The following is an 18,588-nucleotide window of genomic DNA, read 5'->3' as shown; positions in this document are numbered from 1 at the left end:
TACTGCATCTATATGGCATAGCATGGAGGCGATCAGCCCGTGGTTCTCTTGAGGTGTAATGGAGGCCCAAATTTCTTTGGTAGTGGCTTTGATTTATTTCTTAAACATATGAAGAAAATTTCCAGGAAAAGTCAGCAGGATTCAAAGCCTTCTTGACATCCAATAGTGCCTTTCAAGTAAAAAGCTTCCTGTTCTTGACTGCATGATGATGTCATCAAATGCGTTGACTGGTTCCAGGAGGAACGCAGTTTGTTTTGAGCTTCAAGGAGACTTGCAAATGGACAGACTTTAGTTCAGCAGACCTATTGTTCAAAAAAGAGCTTGGAGTTTCATCTATGCAAATCAACTACATTTTAGGACTACTGGGAAGAAAAACGTTTGAGGTGATTTTTCCTGCTACTATTCTTTTTGAAACTTGTCTACAAACCTTTAATATAATTAAAGAGACTAAACCTCACCTTCAGAATCTTAAGGTGGCACCTTTGTCAGAGAGATAACCAAAAGCCGTCACTATAATTATGTACTCTGAACAAGTAAAAACAAGACATTTTGACTTGGCTTGCTTTTAAATGCACTAGCACAAGAGGAATTGTGCTGACAGATGAAGATGGTATTGGTATTGGAGCAAAATGATTTTTATTTGTCCAATTAAGGACAGACGAAAGTTCTGGAGAGCCGATGCACCTGCCACCTTTTTATCCAATTAGGTGCGATCAGAGGTTACGTGTTCTACCCTGGTCAATCTAAGACTTGTCATAAGTGTTGTTCCCATGACCATCTGGCTATTGAAAGTCATAATCTGCACAGCAAGATCGACAAAAGCAATGAACGTCTAACCAAAGCCTGCCCATGTCCCATGAAATGCAATCTTTGTGGGGATGAACAGCATACATTCAGAACATGCCCCCAATCCTATGCAAATAGGGCGAGAACCACTCAATAGCAAGAAGAAAGACAGATGATAGGACAAAACACCTCAAAATGCCACTGATAGTGCTGGAAACCAAGTCAATGACCCTCAGCTGGGAACCACTAACAAGCAAGAACGAGATGCTGGAAAGAGGAAGCACCCCGCTACCCATCTGCCCATCTCCTGAGGCAGAAACGACCCCATTGAGGAACCCATGACAGCTGCTCACTCCAGTCCATCCAGGCTGTGACCTCCTAAGCCTCTATCAGTTTTCACAGATTTGGACCTTTCTGTAAAAATTGACCAGAACGGGCAACTCAGGAGGAAATCCAGTGGAGACAGTTTACCTGAGGCATTAGTGCCTTTAAGAGGACAAATGTCCCTCACAGTAGTCACAGCAATAGACTATCAAAACTTACTTGACCTCATGTTGACCAATATGACTGCGGATCAACAGGGATCAAACCCGAACCATGACACAGAAGAACTGAGTCCCTCCCTCTTTGGCCTTGGCGAGGAAGGAGGTGGGTGTGTGGAGTCCTTTCTCCAACAGGACATCTTCAATCAACAAACTTCATGGAAACGGCAATAAGAGGCATCAGCAAAGTCTTCAAGCGGGACCCTCGCTAAAGGATGGCCAGCCCCACCAAAAAATCCCATACTGCACTTGGAGGAACAGTGTTTGTGAACTTTTTCTGGAGTGACTCTGATGATAAACGAAGAGCATAATGAAGTCAATGGTACTAACAACTCATCAGGGACTTGCAAATGACAGAGAAAAAAGAAAAGAAAAGGGTAAAAAATCAGCAAAACTAAGAATGATATGTTTCTTTTTAAGGTTAAGATATCATTACTTCAAGTAACAACAATACATACTTGGGGTTGAATGATGTAGAAAAATGTATAGTAGTCCCCCCTTAATATTGAAAGGGTAGAAGATGTTGTAGATGGTAAGATATTGTCAAAGGATTTTGGAAAAAAAACTGCAGTAAACTTAGAATCATTAATATTTATGGCTCTACTGATACACAAAGTATGTGTAACAGATTTGCTTTGGAAAGAAATTATTTTTAAGAGATTACAAAGTACCGCAAAGGGCATTGTTTAAAAGTATTGATTATTTAAGAAAAGACTAAATGCTGAAAGTTTTTCTTTTTTTGTTTAAGGAATTATGTTATTGTGGAAAGTACCAGAAACATACTGGGATATGTGTAAATATTATGTAAATATTCATATAATCTACATAAAAGTTTATTTAAGTTTGGGTGTCATTATTACTTTTTTTCCTTTAAAAGTTCTGCAGCAAATACTGTGACGTAATTAGAAAACAGAGAAAGCTGAAAGGCTTGAAAAATATGACCCAAACAGAATATAAAGATATCTACACAGGTCCTGGTCATACTAAATTAAACTTTTCTGCACTCCTAGCGATTCCAAGTACACAATATCTAACACAAGTATTTAAAGGTGTATAGCCATTACATTCCTATGCCAAAAAGACAAAAATCCAGTTGATCATGATAAAATAAGGCTGTACTCCAAGTGTCCGTCCAGTCCATTGAGCCTAAAAATAACCATCTCATCAGGTGTGATGAGCAGATATAAACAGACGTGGCTCCATCTACCGGCAGTACCACAGAACTATCAGAAAGCCATATGGTGACTAATAAATCAAAATTAAATAATACCCAACCGCCCTGACACTCTGAGATGCCTCACGGTAAAGCAGCAGCTTGGCATGATCAAAGACCGGCTGTTAATAATTAAATAAACCCATCTACAGCAAGTCTAAGAGCCTCATTTGAGAACATCACAAAGAACTTAATTTCCCGTTCATAAATGGAAACAGGGACACAGCATCAAGGTAAGAACCAACCAACCAACCAACCAACCAACCAACCAACCAACCAATCAATCAATTTATGTTGTTTGTACTTAAGACTGCAGAGGCTAAGAAGTGCATTGCTATGACTATTATCACAGTATAAATAAGGATAATTACTCACGTCAATCAACTCTGAGGTCACATCTGAGCCTCTGTAGCTTTAGCTTCTGCTTCAGTGAACACCAATATTCATACTGTATTCCCAGCGCTATTACAGTCTTTTCCCTCTGTGAATCAAATGTTTTTTAGTTTTGTTTTCACTGAAACTTGGACCTTTGTTTATTGTTTCCACAGTTCGCTGGGAGATGCTAACAGCCTTTAGCTGCTTCCAGGTTTACCCACTGCTGTACACGCGAAGTGTCGTACTTCTGTTGCTTTGATAAATAAACTCAAATGACTTTATTTACTAAAAAATTTAGCAAAAACGAAGCGTAAACACCAAAATAATAACTAATATGCCAGCCAGACGTGATAATCTTTCCTAAAAACTTTGCTTGCAACCAGAGTGAGTTACTGATGTATAAATTTAAAAGATTTCAAATTATGTGGCTATGCACCTTTAAAGGCTATAAAAGAGGACTTTGCATGATATGTCCCTTTATAGCTTCCCAAAATGTAATATGTTTTATTTTTTGCAAATGAACTGCTTGTGGACAATTATTGCATATTTGCCTTAAATCGCTTTGGATCTAAATGTCTCTGCACATGCCACTTGATTTACATGCCATGCATACCACAGATCAGAAGTTATCTGCTCCCACCTAGCCATTGGAGTTAACCAAAACGGTCTGTATTGTTGCTAATTTGAAATTACACACACACACACACACACACACACACACACACACACACACACACACACACACACACACACACACATATATATATATATATATATATATATATATATATATATATATATACATACATATACATACTGTATGTGCTTTATTAAAGTTAGTATTTGTAGACCTGATGTGGCATCTGAGACATTGTTAACAAAATTGTTGCGGGCAGTGGTTAAGCACATTCTAAGTATACATCACACTCTATAGTGGCATGAAATTAGCTTCTGACAGGCCTCACTTATACACACTTTAAAATTAAATGACAACAGTGCTCTTGGTGCAGCTTTGGCAACGTTGTGAGATGTTGGGACATGATACAGATGCTTCTTTGCTCTGAAGAGAGCCAAACGACATAGTCCAGCAATGTGATTTTCTCTGATGGTTTTCCAGACACTTCTAACTAGGAAACTACCATTTATAGATCCAGAACAAGCTGGAGGAATTACCTATTCCATCTCAGCTGAAAATTTAGATTTAGTTTAGAGCTTCAGGCAGAACCAGAGGATGTGGGTAGGGGGAGGAACATCTGGCCCATGTTGCTCAGCCTGCTGCAGCTTCAGCCTGGACAGGGATTAACTGTGAAAATGCATGAATGTGATCCAACAATGTGTGCAGCTGTGCCTACCACATTTTGGAGAATATTGTAATTTGCTACAGAATGTGTGAGATTCTGACAGTATGACAACCTTGAGCAAAAATACAATGGTTCCAGTGGCGAGGCATTAAAACAATTGCTTTTATTCAATGGCAGTCTTTGCCAGCTATCACAAATTATGTCAGCAGACTAAACTGTTCTGAATTATTGTAGGTAAATAATACGCTTAATTATTTATACTTTCTAAATGCCAGAATGGCATTTAGAAAGTATAAAATTTTATATTTTATAAGTGGAATTTTTTTTAACCCTTTCTTCAAAGTCAGCCATTTAAAGTTGCAATCCCCTCATGGGGGTAACAAGGAGAAATTCAAACCTCAAAAACTTGATTCCTAATTACAAAGGATAAATCAAAACACAGCACCAAAGGATTTTTCATTTTTTTAAAGACCAGTATCCCAACATCTGGAAGGAATATACACCAGTACACCCAGAACCCTGCAAGGACAAGAGGTTATATACAACTGATGGATGAATGGTTTTTAGGGTGGTAAGAATAATTTTCACACACCAAACACAGATTTGTGATTTCTTTTTTTTTTTTTTTAATTGATACCAGTTTTACATTGTGAAACAAATGAAAAAAAAATCACATATTTTCAGACATACCCATCTCATTTCCTATCAGAAACAAGCTTAATGGTTGAACATTTCTCTTTTAAATCTCAATATCTCAGGGGAATGAATCATTTTGGATTAGGTACAATAGAAGCAGTGCACCAATGAGAATCGGTTGTAGTTTAGTCATGACGTGAAGGTTAAAAAAGGAACTGCCTTTTGAATGTCAGTGAAATGATGCCGACAAAGAGGAATTCCAGCTCTGGAAAACAAGAACATGGGGCACACATGAGCAGTCACATATTATGCAAACAAACATGCACTTTGGCAGAGATCTCCCGCCCAGAGGCCTTGTATCTCCACCAAGGATTAGCCTTCCTGTCACACTCAAGAATCGTCCTTTTCAAAATTCAACCACCCTGAATTACAGTCAGCCTGTGGTTTTCTTTGCTTCTCTTTCTCTACCTTTGACTGTGACACTGTCCAATCTAGTGGGGGTTTTGTGAGGAGACCAGTAGGCGTGTGTGAGGAATGGTAAAGAAAGAAATGTTTGCACACAAGATTAAACCAACGCACACAAATAATCATCTGGACTCACTGACAGTGATTTGGCATGCAGTTCAGATGAGGTCTGATGGGCTTGGACACTCTGCCAGTGGAGTGTTATTGGAGGATCAAGCTGTAGCTCTTATCTCTTTGGCCTGATGCTCTAACCTCTATTGCTGCCATCGGTGTCTTTCAAACAAACACATTGGCAGACAGTACACTGATGATTGTCATTTTTTTTTCACGTGAATGATGGGAGCTGAAGCAGCAAAACTCCAGTAGAGTCCATAAAGCTGTGCGTGGATTCAGGAAAATGAAGTCAAACAGCCAGGGGATAAACTTGTGGAAAAGCTTAGCTGAATGTCTCCAACAAATACAGCACAGACAGGTGGAAAATTTATGGAAAACCCAACATAAAAGGTCTTGGAAGTGAGGCTGTCAGAACAGCTTTAGTCTGCCTTGGCATTAACTTTTGGAAAGTGTTGCACTTTACTGGAAAGATGGAAAAGCGCTCTTACTTACATTTGCTTACTTGACATTTTGATAATGGTGAAGAATGCTCTTTAATACCTATTGACAAAATCTTCCACTGGAGTTTACCTGGTTATAGATCAAATAGCCGGCAAAATACTAGAACAGGACAGTTGTGCATTTAGGGCACTGACACCCACTGTTGGTGCAATTAGTTATAAATGTACAAACAAGAAAACTGTAACTTTATAGAAATTTCCACATAAAGTATCAATCCAGACTGTTACCATCAGCAGCATCGGAAAGAACAAGTCTCTGGTTGAAATTAGATGATTAGTTTTCTTTTGACGTAAGACTAATGCTGGAAATGACAGACCCTAGAGTCAGATGCAAGAATTTATTGTTAACAGAAATAAAAATAATATTTTCTTGATCCACAGGAGATTCTCTGAGCAGGCTGGAGGAGAGGAAGATTATTATGTTTCTGCTGTCAATATGGAAACTTCCAGAGATGTGGAAAATCTTGCAGCTATTGTTTTTCCTTTGTGTTAGTATTGAAATAGTGATGAATCTCTGAGGAGTGCTAACTGCATTCTACTGTGGGTAGCAGAGTGCAAGATGCCAGTGATGGTTTGCTTTGAGGTGTTATTGATCATGCTATCCAAGAGTAGCAAGGCCTTGCCGATTGGATCCTAGAAGATCGTCAAGGCATTGGGCCGTGACTGTCTAGGCAACACCAACTGGACTCTTGAAGACCGATGAGATGTTACTGTTCTGATACTCCAGAACAGATAAGGATGGAGTGACTGGTGGAGCAAGTAGAGTAGTTGTCTTGTAATCTGAAACCGTGGGTTCAATCTCAGCTTCCTCATGCCTTATGTTGTTGTGTTTCCAGGCAAGGCAGTTATTCACAAATTGCCACCCAAACTGAGTACAAGTAAATGATGCAATCGAGTGAATGTGGCTCTCTGTGTCCGTCTTTGAGTATTTCCTTCAGGTCAGTTAGAGCATAATAGATGGGATAGTAAAACATAGTCACTTTTATAAGAAACAAATAACAGTTTAATATATAAATCAAACAGAAGATGTTTTCAGGAAAGTAATTTCCATTGTTGACTGGGTGTAAAAAACAAACAAAAAAAGATTGTTCACATTTTTAATTAAGTTGTTTACAAATGTTCTCAGGGTGTAAATTTGCACTACAAAGGGCTCTTGCTGCTACAGGAAGTGCACAAACATTTAATATTAATCTTTATTGTCATTGCAACATTCCAATGAAATCTGTTCTCTGCATTTAACCCATCCCCTTGGGGAGCTGTCTGGGGTTAAGTGTCTTGTTCAGGGAGCCAGAGTGGCACTCTGTGGGAGTTGAACCCAGAACCTCCTATACAAACACACAATGCTCTAACCAGTAGGCCACCACTCACCCGTAAGTGACTTGTTTTATTGTTATATATTTAAATGTTCTACATTGTTTGCTGTTCATTGTTTATAAATTATGGATTTTTAAAGGAGCATTGCACAAATTTGAAGATTTCCTTTCTTTCAATAGGCAGTTCATGAGAGCGTGAGCAGGGTCGTGTCCTCTGGGTGTGAGTGTGACATGTTGCGCTCTCGCTCACCTTGGCTACTTTGTTGTGTCTCCGTCGTCATTGATGCATTAGTGAGTGAACTTGGGTTTACTTTAATATTTATAGCTTTCTTACCTCAGAAGACATGACGCCTCTAAACAAAAGAGCTGTGCAGTCTCAGTGGCAGATTCTTTTCCTCTTCTCCCATCCACAACACTGGTGTCATTTCAACTTCTGGCCAGAGGGGGGAACCTTCTGCAAAAACTCTGCAACTATTGCCATACTCCTTTAATAAATGTTTCCTTTTTGTTTAACACAAGTGTAACACAAATGTTACACTTGTGTAACATTTGTTATCATTGCGTAATTTTTCTCATGTAAATGGAGGAAGAAAAATCAATATGGGCTTCAAGAATCGGCACCCACATTAAAAATCAGCCCCACATATTGGGCATTGGTTTGCCTAATGTGAAAATAATCGATATTGGCCTTAAAACCTTTATTGGTCGATCTCTAGTCCATTTATATTTTATTCTTATGTTTAACCTTAATCAACTAAAGCATTAACTGGCTATAATCAACATTTGCAATTAATGATGGGATGGTGAGACTTATTGAAATAACTAATATGTTCACTTATCTTTTTTATTATTATTATTATACCTTTATTTCTACAGGCAAGTCATTAGGAATAAGTTCTTATTTATAATGGTGGCCTGACAAGTGGAGTAACCACTTAGGAAAAAGGATGTAGGGCTAAAATAAATACAATACTGCTTACAGCACCTGGCATTCCGAAGTGGTCACCCACCCACGGCACGTACTAACCAGGCCTGACACTGTTTAGCTTCTGGGATCAGATGAGAACAGGCTTTACAGTGTACAGCCTGTTCTATATAAATACAAATATAAATATTAAATATTCTAAATATAAATAGGCTATATTTATATTTTAAGTTGAAGTAAAGGTGCCGTTATTTAAGTGAAGAAATGTGCCGTAGCCCTAACAGTGTTGGGGGAAAAATGGAAACTAACATATATGAATGGAAAATTAAAGCTGGATGTCTCAAAGTTTTATACTGAATAAATTATTGTTTTCATTCTGTATAGTTCTTTTATTAATCTTGTGGGTCTCTGACTATGAAACTCCTTTAACTATAACTGAGTGCAATTGTAACATTTCTGACAGCATGACATGCAGTTGCCTCTGAAAGATTTCCTGCATCACTTACGTTATTAAAAAGCTGACGTTGGCATACAAACGAAATGCAGCACAAAGAAATTGCTCAGAACTAAGAGCATCCCCTCGTTATAGGAACGATGTGTGTGCTGAGAATGTTGAGATACATCATTGACAGCAGCAAAGAAATGGTAACGCTTGAAAATGTATTAATCCAGAAATGATAAAACATTTAATCACGGTCTTTTCACATCCTTGTGTAGATCTCAGCTAAAAAGTAGAAAAAAATCAGTTAGCCCAAACAACTCTGCTCGATAGCAGGGTTGTTGCATGGAGTAATGAATTGTCATAATTTGACTCAGGGTAAAGACTTCTGAGCTTTCTGAAACAGAAAAGCAAGGGTGTGGCGGAATTTACCCCAGAAATTACTCTGGATATCCACTAACCCAGCTTTCTGAAACAGACTCCAGAAGACCCTTGATACCTGGTGCTGACTATGAATTCAGTGCAGAAGATGGTGTGGAGGGGACGTGGAGCGAATATATATATATATATATATATATATATATATATATATATATATATATATATATATATATATATATATATATATATATATATATATTATTAGCCAAGCACTGGAGATCTTGGTGGTAGCAGATTTTAGGATGGAGTGGGATAGCTTGAGGGTAGCTTGACCCACAGAGTGAACAAAGTTTGGTTAAGGATCCCATTGGAAGTCTATTTTTAGTGACAGCTGTCAACTCATTTCTGTTATTATGACCAACCTCTTGCTTGCATATTTCAAAATGACACAGGCTTGTTTTTGATTATATGAGAACACTGATCCTAGTGGTGTTTGATAAGAAAAGTTACTGTTTAACACTCTCAGTCCTCCTTAGGGATAAAAACTGAAACAATCACGATGAAGACACCGAAGCAAAGGACATGTATATTCTGCAGTGTTTGCTTTTTTTTTATAATCACAAACATTCCGATTTGCACAAATATACATGCCCACATACCCCCCTCTCACACCTCATTACACTTTAAATAAAATTATAACACGAAGAAAGGCAGACATGCTCTCTAAATCTGTGACTAATAAAAAGAGAGACCAATCTGTTTTCCTAATCAAATTCACATCTTCATTTCTCTTTCCACTGCTGCTTCTCATCACGTTAAACCAGCAGGCTTGAACTTAGCAAGTGAGAAATGTTCATCTGCTCGCACGTACAAAATGGTTTAAAGAAATTCTGAGAGGAAGGAGGAGACGGCGGCTGCAAATTAGTTTATTCCTCTCCTCTCTTGTATAATTACTGACACTCAAAGCCACATTGCGCTGAAGTACCTTCACAACCAAAGTAATATTTTTTTTCCTCTAGACGTTGTAATAACTTTTGTCATGGAATGTCAGTAATAAATGCCTGCTTCTCAACGGTACATGACTCATTCTCATATTTTCACAATGGAAACCTCTCTGATTTTTCTTAATAGCATTCTGTAGATGAAAAAAACTAAGCAGAGGATAAAGACTAGTAGGATTGCTCACAGAGGTTAAAAACTCGAACATTTGTCGAGTCTTTTTTTAACCTCTGTACACACATATGCTGTTTGTGTTCAGTGGTGAACAGACAGACATCAACCTACACAGAATAAGTTATTCTTTGTGCTGTCAGAAAGATTTATGATTGGACAACACCTTTACATAACTAACAATACTGCCTTCAACAAGTGGATTCCTTTAAAAGGCTTTAAACAGTCGTTAAAAAGAAATGCAGACAGATGGTCAGAAGGTCTAGACAGGATTCTGTATTGAATGGAAGTCAAAGGAAAAAGATTTTAAAGTCGTGTGCCCACTGAGTTCAGTCATTTTTAATCAGATCAAAGCTGCAAGAATATGTTTATACAGTGCTTTGCAAATGTTTCCACATCCCATGTTGAAGTGCATGAAAAAACTAAAGGTGCTATGGATGTGAGATTTCTTGATTTGACCTCAGTTCTTTCACTGAGTTTGTTTTGCTTTTTCCTGTGAAACAATACCGGCTGATTTGACGTAAAAGCTCGAGGACAGAAAAGCAGCAGCTTTGTTTACAACAGGCATCTGAGTCTGATTTTATGATTGACTGAAAAGCACAAAACTCATCTCCCGAGTAGAATGGGCTTTACAAAAATGAATAAAAATCTTCAAACACAGCTAATGAGCTGAACTGATGAGGAACCACGTTAGTTTTTTCACCCTGATTAAACCTCTGCGCCCTCAAGAGACAGAGCCAGTCCGACTAGTCAGCCAAGAATTAATGAGGCATGGTAAACTTTGTCTTCCAATTCCAGCAGGGAACAGACTCAAGAAATCATTGGCACCCTTTGGTACTAAAGGGTCTCTGGATTTTATTGGTTCAACCAGGTTTAACCAGTTGTAACGCATTGGCTCTGCAGTGTAAGCCTCCATTATAAACTTTAGTCTTTACTGTGCACCCTAAACTACACCCTGCATAGAGGTATCAGATAGTAAAGCTGGTGCATTGCAGGTATTGCATTCATGGACTTCTGTGGTGAGTGATTCATATTTTGCATTTTCAGCAAAATATGACGCAAGATGTTTTAATGTTACAAGCACAGATTCATTTTTGTTTTTGGTTTTCTCTTACCCTCACTTAAAGTCTCATGTAAAAGTACTTGCCTCCTTAAAGATTTAACATTTTCAATCAAATTTTAAGATCGGACAAAGATGACCTGTCTAAATAGAAAAAAAACTGTTTACAAAATATGAAAAACAATTCAATAGGTTGTCTGGTCACTTATTGTTCCCAGGGGCTGAGTCATTTTCACAATAACAGCATTGTAAGAGGGGGCAACTAGACCCTGAGGCCTCCAACTATTTAACAATAGTTTGTTTCTCTTCACATCAAGGGCCTTATTTACTCCCCTTTCAAATCAACGTTCTTCTCTGTCCATAATGAGAACATCTTCATCCCTGAAAGAGTGACCACTGGTTTGCAGATGATTGAAGAATCTTGGCCTGATGACGTTGCTATTCTGCGCTGGACCATCCTTTTGGCTTGTGTATCCCTGCGTATGATGGTTCCCAGTCCTCCTGGGACTTAACGGCATACACAACATTGCTCTGTTTGTGCCGGGGTACCAGATCTTTGGGGTGAACCAGCCTTTGCCCTAATGTGTTTCAGGGAATGAAAGCCACTGGGATGTCATGGTTTGACATCAGCTTCGACTTCATTAACTGATTTGTACATTTCTCAGTACAGTTGAGGAGGAGGTCAGTGCCGTCCCATTCGTTGCTGGAACATCCACGTTCTGTCGCGCTCGTGAATCTGAACACTCACTGCCCCGAGTGATTCAATCTACCGTTTCCTCTTGCCTGGGATATGGTGCCATGCCACAGGGAACGCTATCTGTTTCTCCAAGCAAACGATCACAAGTCAAGCAACATGACAACAAGCATGCGCACACACACGCACGTACCTGCCTGTTGCCCCAGCCCACATTAGACAGCAGGGAAGACAAGGAAGATCATACATCATATATGTGTGTCAAAATATATTTTATTCGTTTATTTTCTTGATTTTTTTCTATTTGTTTTTTTATATTCTTAATGTAGGCCACAGCATTAAATCTGTGTGTTAGCATTTCTTCTTCTTAATTTAATATTTGATTTTCCACTAAATATCCCTATTTATTTTACTTCTGTGGCATTTAAGTTAATATTTATACATCAGCTGTCACTGAGTTGAGATTCACGAATCCACTGGACACACCGCTGTACTGCTCTTGATTCACAAATCTGTACTGATGCGCTCAGGCTGAACATGAACCCTGTACAGCGTGATCAAATGATTCGTGCAGTACACGGATCTTATTGAAAGTGGTGCTGTGTCACTGACTCTCACACTACACCACGGACTGAAATGGACAGACAGATGTGATTTTGGGATCGATAATACACTAATTTATGCAATGGTTATCTGGAATTATAGATTTTTCAGGGGTGACACATTTTTGATCCACAAGTTGCATTTAGCTATGTATTTTTGCCTTTTTCCTATGAGCAACACATCACAGGAGAAATGGGCGAAACTTCCAGGATGGATTTGAAATATGGCGGCTGCCGTCAGTGACAGGCTGTGCAGATGGGTCCCCGCTCTTTTGGGGAAGAACTGTGCTGCTTTGAACAAAACAGGCAGAGATACTTTTTTGATCAAAGTTTTCTTTTTAAAAGATGCAATTTTTTTCCCTTTTTTCGAGCTGAGCTGACTAACTTCCGGATGTGAGTGCCTAGCTTTGCTTGTCGCTGTTAAACTTGTTGATCCACTTTGCGAAGGTCTTTTGGAGAAGAGGCGAAATGTTTCAACAAAGAAAACCCGTTCAGAGGACCTACACATTTTTTTTTTCAACCTGGATTATTGAGACGCATTAAGACAATTTCAAAATATGATTTATTTATTGAAGGAAAACAACTTTGCTCTTTTTTCACCCGAGGAAAGAAAACAGTTATTGTTAAATCCATAATTAATTGTAATTAACCAGATGTTTAGAAATCCAATGTCATGATTTGTGGGTGTCAGGTGTTTGGGTTTCATTTTGAGCCTCTGTTTTCTTTATTTCTTGTTGTTTATCTGTTAATTATTCTCCCTCAGCCAGAGACACAATGCAAGTAAGCTGCCTTCTCACTCAGCACCATGCCACTCATCTATGTTGCCCATCATTTAAGCTCCAGCTGGTCATTGGCTGCATCCGTAACGTTCCAGCTGTGGCTCTTAGCTCCTGTTCTTAGCTCCTTTGACCTTTCATGAGGTCAATAGTAAGAACTCTGTAGTAGGAAAGTTTGAGACCAATCTGTCTGATTTGATTGAATTGCCCTTGCAAAGTTCCTTCAGTGGCGCAGTTGGTAGTGCTGTTGCCATGCAGCAAGAAGGTCCTGGGTTTGAGTCCTGCCCTGGGTCTTTCTGCATGGAGTTTGCATGTTCTCCCTGTGCATGCGTGGGTTCTCTCTGGGTACTCCAGCTTCCTCACACAGTCCAAAAGGCATGACTGTTAGGTTAATTGACCTATCTAAATTCTCCTTAGGTGTGAGTGGATGGATGGTTGTTTGTCTCTGTGTTGCCCTATCCAGGGTGTACCCTGCCTCTCACCCATTGACAGCCTGGAGATAGGCACCAGCACCCCTTGCAACATCACAAGGGATAGGCATGTTAGATAATAGATGGATGGATGAACACAAAGCCCCATCTCACATCAGCCCATGAACCTAAAGCTCAAGCACTCCTGGGTTTAGGCAACATGAAAATCATCCAAAGCACACCTGTAAGTCCAAATTTGAATCTCTAAAGAAAAAGTGAACCCATAAATAAAGATTTTGGATTGGTCAATCCACAATCTGGATTTCCATGAATACAGTTTAGATCCTGTTGGCTGACCTCAAATAGGCCATTGATGTTCGAAATCCTACCGGTGTGCTTAAATTAGAAGATTCTGTTTAGAAGAGTAGGCCAGAATTCCTCCACAGTGATGTAAAACTTTCATTGCTCATCATTACAAATGCCTGGTGGCCGTTGTTCCTGGCAGTGGTGGCAAATTTAGTCTTCAGGTTTAGGGGGCATTACATTTTTATACACGGTAAAGTTTTCCCTTGATAAAATGAAATCATCACATGAAAACTACTTTTTGCTTCTACTAAAGCTATCTATGTCTGATTTCAAAAATTGTTGGATGAGTCTGAAACGCAACAAGAAAGCAAAAACTGAGAAAATCTGTCAGGGTGATACATAGATTTTACCAGCACTGCAAGCAAAACAATTTAAATGTGAATCAGTGAAACATTTTGTAAACTACATTTCTGTGACAGGCTGTTAGTAAAGCCCAGACTGTAATGATGACCTAGCTTCAACGTTTCTCTTTAGCTCTCTTGTGGCACATGGGACAAAAATGTTATTTTTCTCCCTGTAAACTTAAATCACATGAGAATCTATCAGTGGTTGCACAGCTGAGTCTAACCTTCTACAATATTTACAGATATATTCTGATGCAGTTTAACAATATTTCTGCAATGTGTGCAATTGTTCTATAGATCAGATATAGATTTACACAAGATATATTGGAGGTATACAATGTGAATTGTTAAAGTGCACTTGAAGAGATGGTTCAGTTCCCCAGTAGGAGGCTGGGGATGAAAACAGCATCATATTCACAAAGATGGTGGTTTATATTTGTGAAAAGATAATCTTCTTGAAAGTGACAGCTTTTTTTTTTTAGCTCTCCTGTTAGGTACTTCAGTTTCCCAGACTGCTTTAGGGTTTAACTTCATGTTCTGCCTGAAAGGTAAGGTATTCAAAAGCAAACATGTTTCTTGTCAAAGCCAAAACTTTCTGATAAAGTATTGGTCACCATCTGGTGAAGTATGTATTAGCTATAATTACAGCCACTGGATATAAAGGTGTGTGCTTTACGCTTGGCTCTCTATATCTACAAGCACCCTCTGATACCTGGTAGAATTCATAGGTAAGTATGAGCGTGTCCTGATTCACTCCTCACTAGAAATTGCATTTTAAAAGGTCCAATTTCACATGAAGTCTAACAGGTATCTTCTTCAGTTTTACAATATAATTAAAAATTATACCAGTGGTTCTCAAATGTTTTCTGTTGTGCCCCCCCCCCCCTTTGAAGACAGAAACATTTTCCCCCTCCCAACATAATGGGTCTAAAATGTAACTTTTATCATTTTCTGTTCTAATACATTAAAGCTGTTTTTCTGAAGATTACCCAGAATCCCATTTCAAATTAATAACACACACACACACACACACACACATACATACATATACACACACACATATATATATATATATATATATATATATATATATATATATATATATATATATATATATATATATATATATATATATATATATATATATATGTGGACGCACAGTATATGCCTCATGCACCTTTTCCTCCTTTTGGCACCTTCTTCTATTCTAATTATTAAGCCGATGTGACACGTGCATCTATCTTATCTCTTAAGCATATAGGTCCATTTATAACTTATAACAACCTTTTATAACAACTACAATGTTTCAGCATTGCCATACCTTTTAAACTATATAATATCAACAACAGTATCAATGTTTTTTGCCCAACTTGTACCTGCAGTCAAAACACTATTTGAGAAGCATTGGGTTAGCCAAAGATTTTTACATGACTGTTCGTTTTAGACAAAAAAATTTAAATCGTATAACGCTTTATAGTGATAAAGCTCTATACGACCGGCTGATCGGACACGAAGAGTGCAAATTACATTGGCAAGAAACGTAATACTAATCATCAGGTCTGGACGTTCAAATATTGGCTCGTTATGAACAAGGAAAACTAGAGAGCACATTTAGGTGTCTTTGGTCAGATTCCACAGTAAAGTCCTCTCGGTTACAAGCTCGTATCCAACACTGACATTTCTCTGCAATCCTTCTGGGTTTTGGATAATCAATGGAGAAAAAAAAAACCTGTTCATATGATCATGATCATCATATGAAGAGTCACTCCAGCAAATACCAACGCAGCTGTGTTTTGTTGTTGCCATATTATTGTCTGTTGAAGCAACTCAGCACAGATCTGTTCAATATTTGACTCATACAAGTAAACTAATCAAGCGTTACCGCTCTGCTTGTACGACCATACGATGGCCGCGACGCATGCATCTAAATTTCTAAGCTTGCAAGCAAGGTTACATCGGTGCCACCGAGGTGAACAATGGTAAAATTTGCTTCTGCTTTGGACCTTCCTATCTGTGATAAACTAAAGGACTCCAACTGTTTCATAATCACTGGTTTGAAAACTGGGGTGACAAAGATGTTCTCAGAAGCAAGATAGTTCCACGTTCAAGTTGCAGCCTGGGGGCTTTCTACATGGAGTTTGTATAGTATTTAAAAAGATGCTAATGTTTTTAATATTTAAAAAACTATTTAAAAACTCGCTAATGGTGGCATAGGTTAATTTACTGTGTCTCTCAGATGCTAAAGTCCATTTACACATGTGTTAGCTCCTCTGTGATGTTTACTTGTACGGCCATTCATATTACTTAGTGTTTGTCACATTGCTCTGGAAATTGACTGCTGTTTAGTCTTTTGTTACCCTCTCTAACATAGAGAGTATTTCTTGTCTTCTCAAAGTTGGTCGTGGCAGATGACCGTTCACCATGAGTCTGGTTCTGCTGGAAGTTGCTTCCTGTTAAAGGGGCGTTTTCCTCTCCACTGTTGCTACATACATGCTCGGCATGAGGGACACTTCCAAAGCCAACGTCACAATTTAAGCGACTGTCCACCGTCCCTGCGTACTCGTTCTGGAGGAGCGAATGCTGCAAGTCAATGACTCTGCTGGGTTTCATTGGTTATAACCTTTTTGGACCAATCAGTCTGGATGATTTGATTGAACAGACTTTGTAAAATAACATGAGATGAGGTGTTGTGAAAAGTCTTTTTCCATGGATATTGCATTGTAGGGGGGAGTGGCAACCTAGAGGTCAGAGCATTGCTCTTGTGCCCCGGAGGTTCTGGGTTCAATTCCCACAGACTGCCACTCTGGGTCCCTTAGCAAGACCCTTAACCCCAGATTGCTCCCTGGGCACCTATCCTTTCAATGTGTTCTTGCCACTTTCACGCCGAAATATCCCAAATATCCCCATTGCAGGACAACAAAGTTATTTCTCTTTCTCCGACCAGCTACTGCACACCACCCTGCCCCCAACAGCCTTGTGTGTGTGGTGCAACAGTGTAGTACCTTATGGTGATCAATGCCAGATTAAAACTGAGGGGCAGGTGGCCATGAGAAAAGAAAATCACTTTAGTACCACATGGTGACAATAAAGATTCTTGTTTTGCAGCAAAGAGAGCCACCTGGATGGCACCCTCCACTACCCTGCACAGACTACGCATCACCTCTAAAGTGTGTGAGTGTGTGTTGTGGACTGAAGCCAGGGGGAGAGGGGCTCCCCCGAGATGAGCAAGAGGGTTCCCAGTATCCACCGAAGGGTAGGAGGAGCCAGTAAATACGGCAGAGACCATCCCCTAGCCCAATCAAGAGAGGATAGGGCAAAGGAGGAGAGGGGAGAGAGAGAGAGAAAAAAGGTACAACAAAAATTACAGAAATATACAATTCATCAAAGGCCTGTGTCCTGGCCACAACCCAGCCCACCTAAGGCAGCCTCCATGGTAAGAAAAGTGCTCGCATCCCTTTAGCCTTTCTTTTTAAACACAGACAGGGACGTTGGACGGATAATAGGAAGATGCATTGAACTAAAAACAGGACAGTCCTGGACGAAAACCTGTTGGAAGCTAGAACTACACTGAAATGAAATCAAAAAGTACATTTATGCTTTAGAAAGTCAAAGCCCAGCCTTAAGTCTAAAATAAAACTGATGTTTTATAAATGCTATCGCTGTACGTTCAGAATGATTTTGGGCTATTTGGCAAAGTACAATGGGGAAAGTTGCTTCTATGACACTTTTAATTTGCAAACTCATTTAATGCATCCGTTTTCTTACACTACACAATTTTGGACTACGCTGTGGTCCATAATATCTAATCCCAACAAAATGCATGGAACTTTGTGGTTGTAACATTATAAAATGGGAACACTGTAACTGTAAATGTATATTAAGCGTTTCGTTTTTTTCTTTGTACTCCGGTTTCCTCCAAAAGTTGAAACCCCTTATCTTGTATGTCTCTGCGTTGCCGTGCCATTGACTGGTAACCTCTCCAGGATGATTCTTAACTCTCACCTTTTGAGCAAATCAGATGGACACCAGCACTCCAGGGGCAATGAAATAATAAGGTAAGCATGACAAAATGTGTAGACAGATGATTGGATGGATTTACTTTGTGAATTCTTTCCTTCGGGTTGAGATTTGGCCACTGATCAGCGGATACTTGTCTCAATCAATCAACCGACCAAG

Source organism: Fundulus heteroclitus, chromosome 22, assembly GCF_011125445.2.
Source record: "Fundulus heteroclitus isolate FHET01 chromosome 22, MU-UCD_Fhet_4.1, whole genome shotgun sequence".
NCBI lineage: Eukaryota > Metazoa > Chordata > Actinopteri > Cyprinodontiformes > Fundulidae > Fundulus > Fundulus heteroclitus.
Note: the sequence above shows the minus strand (reverse complement) of the source record.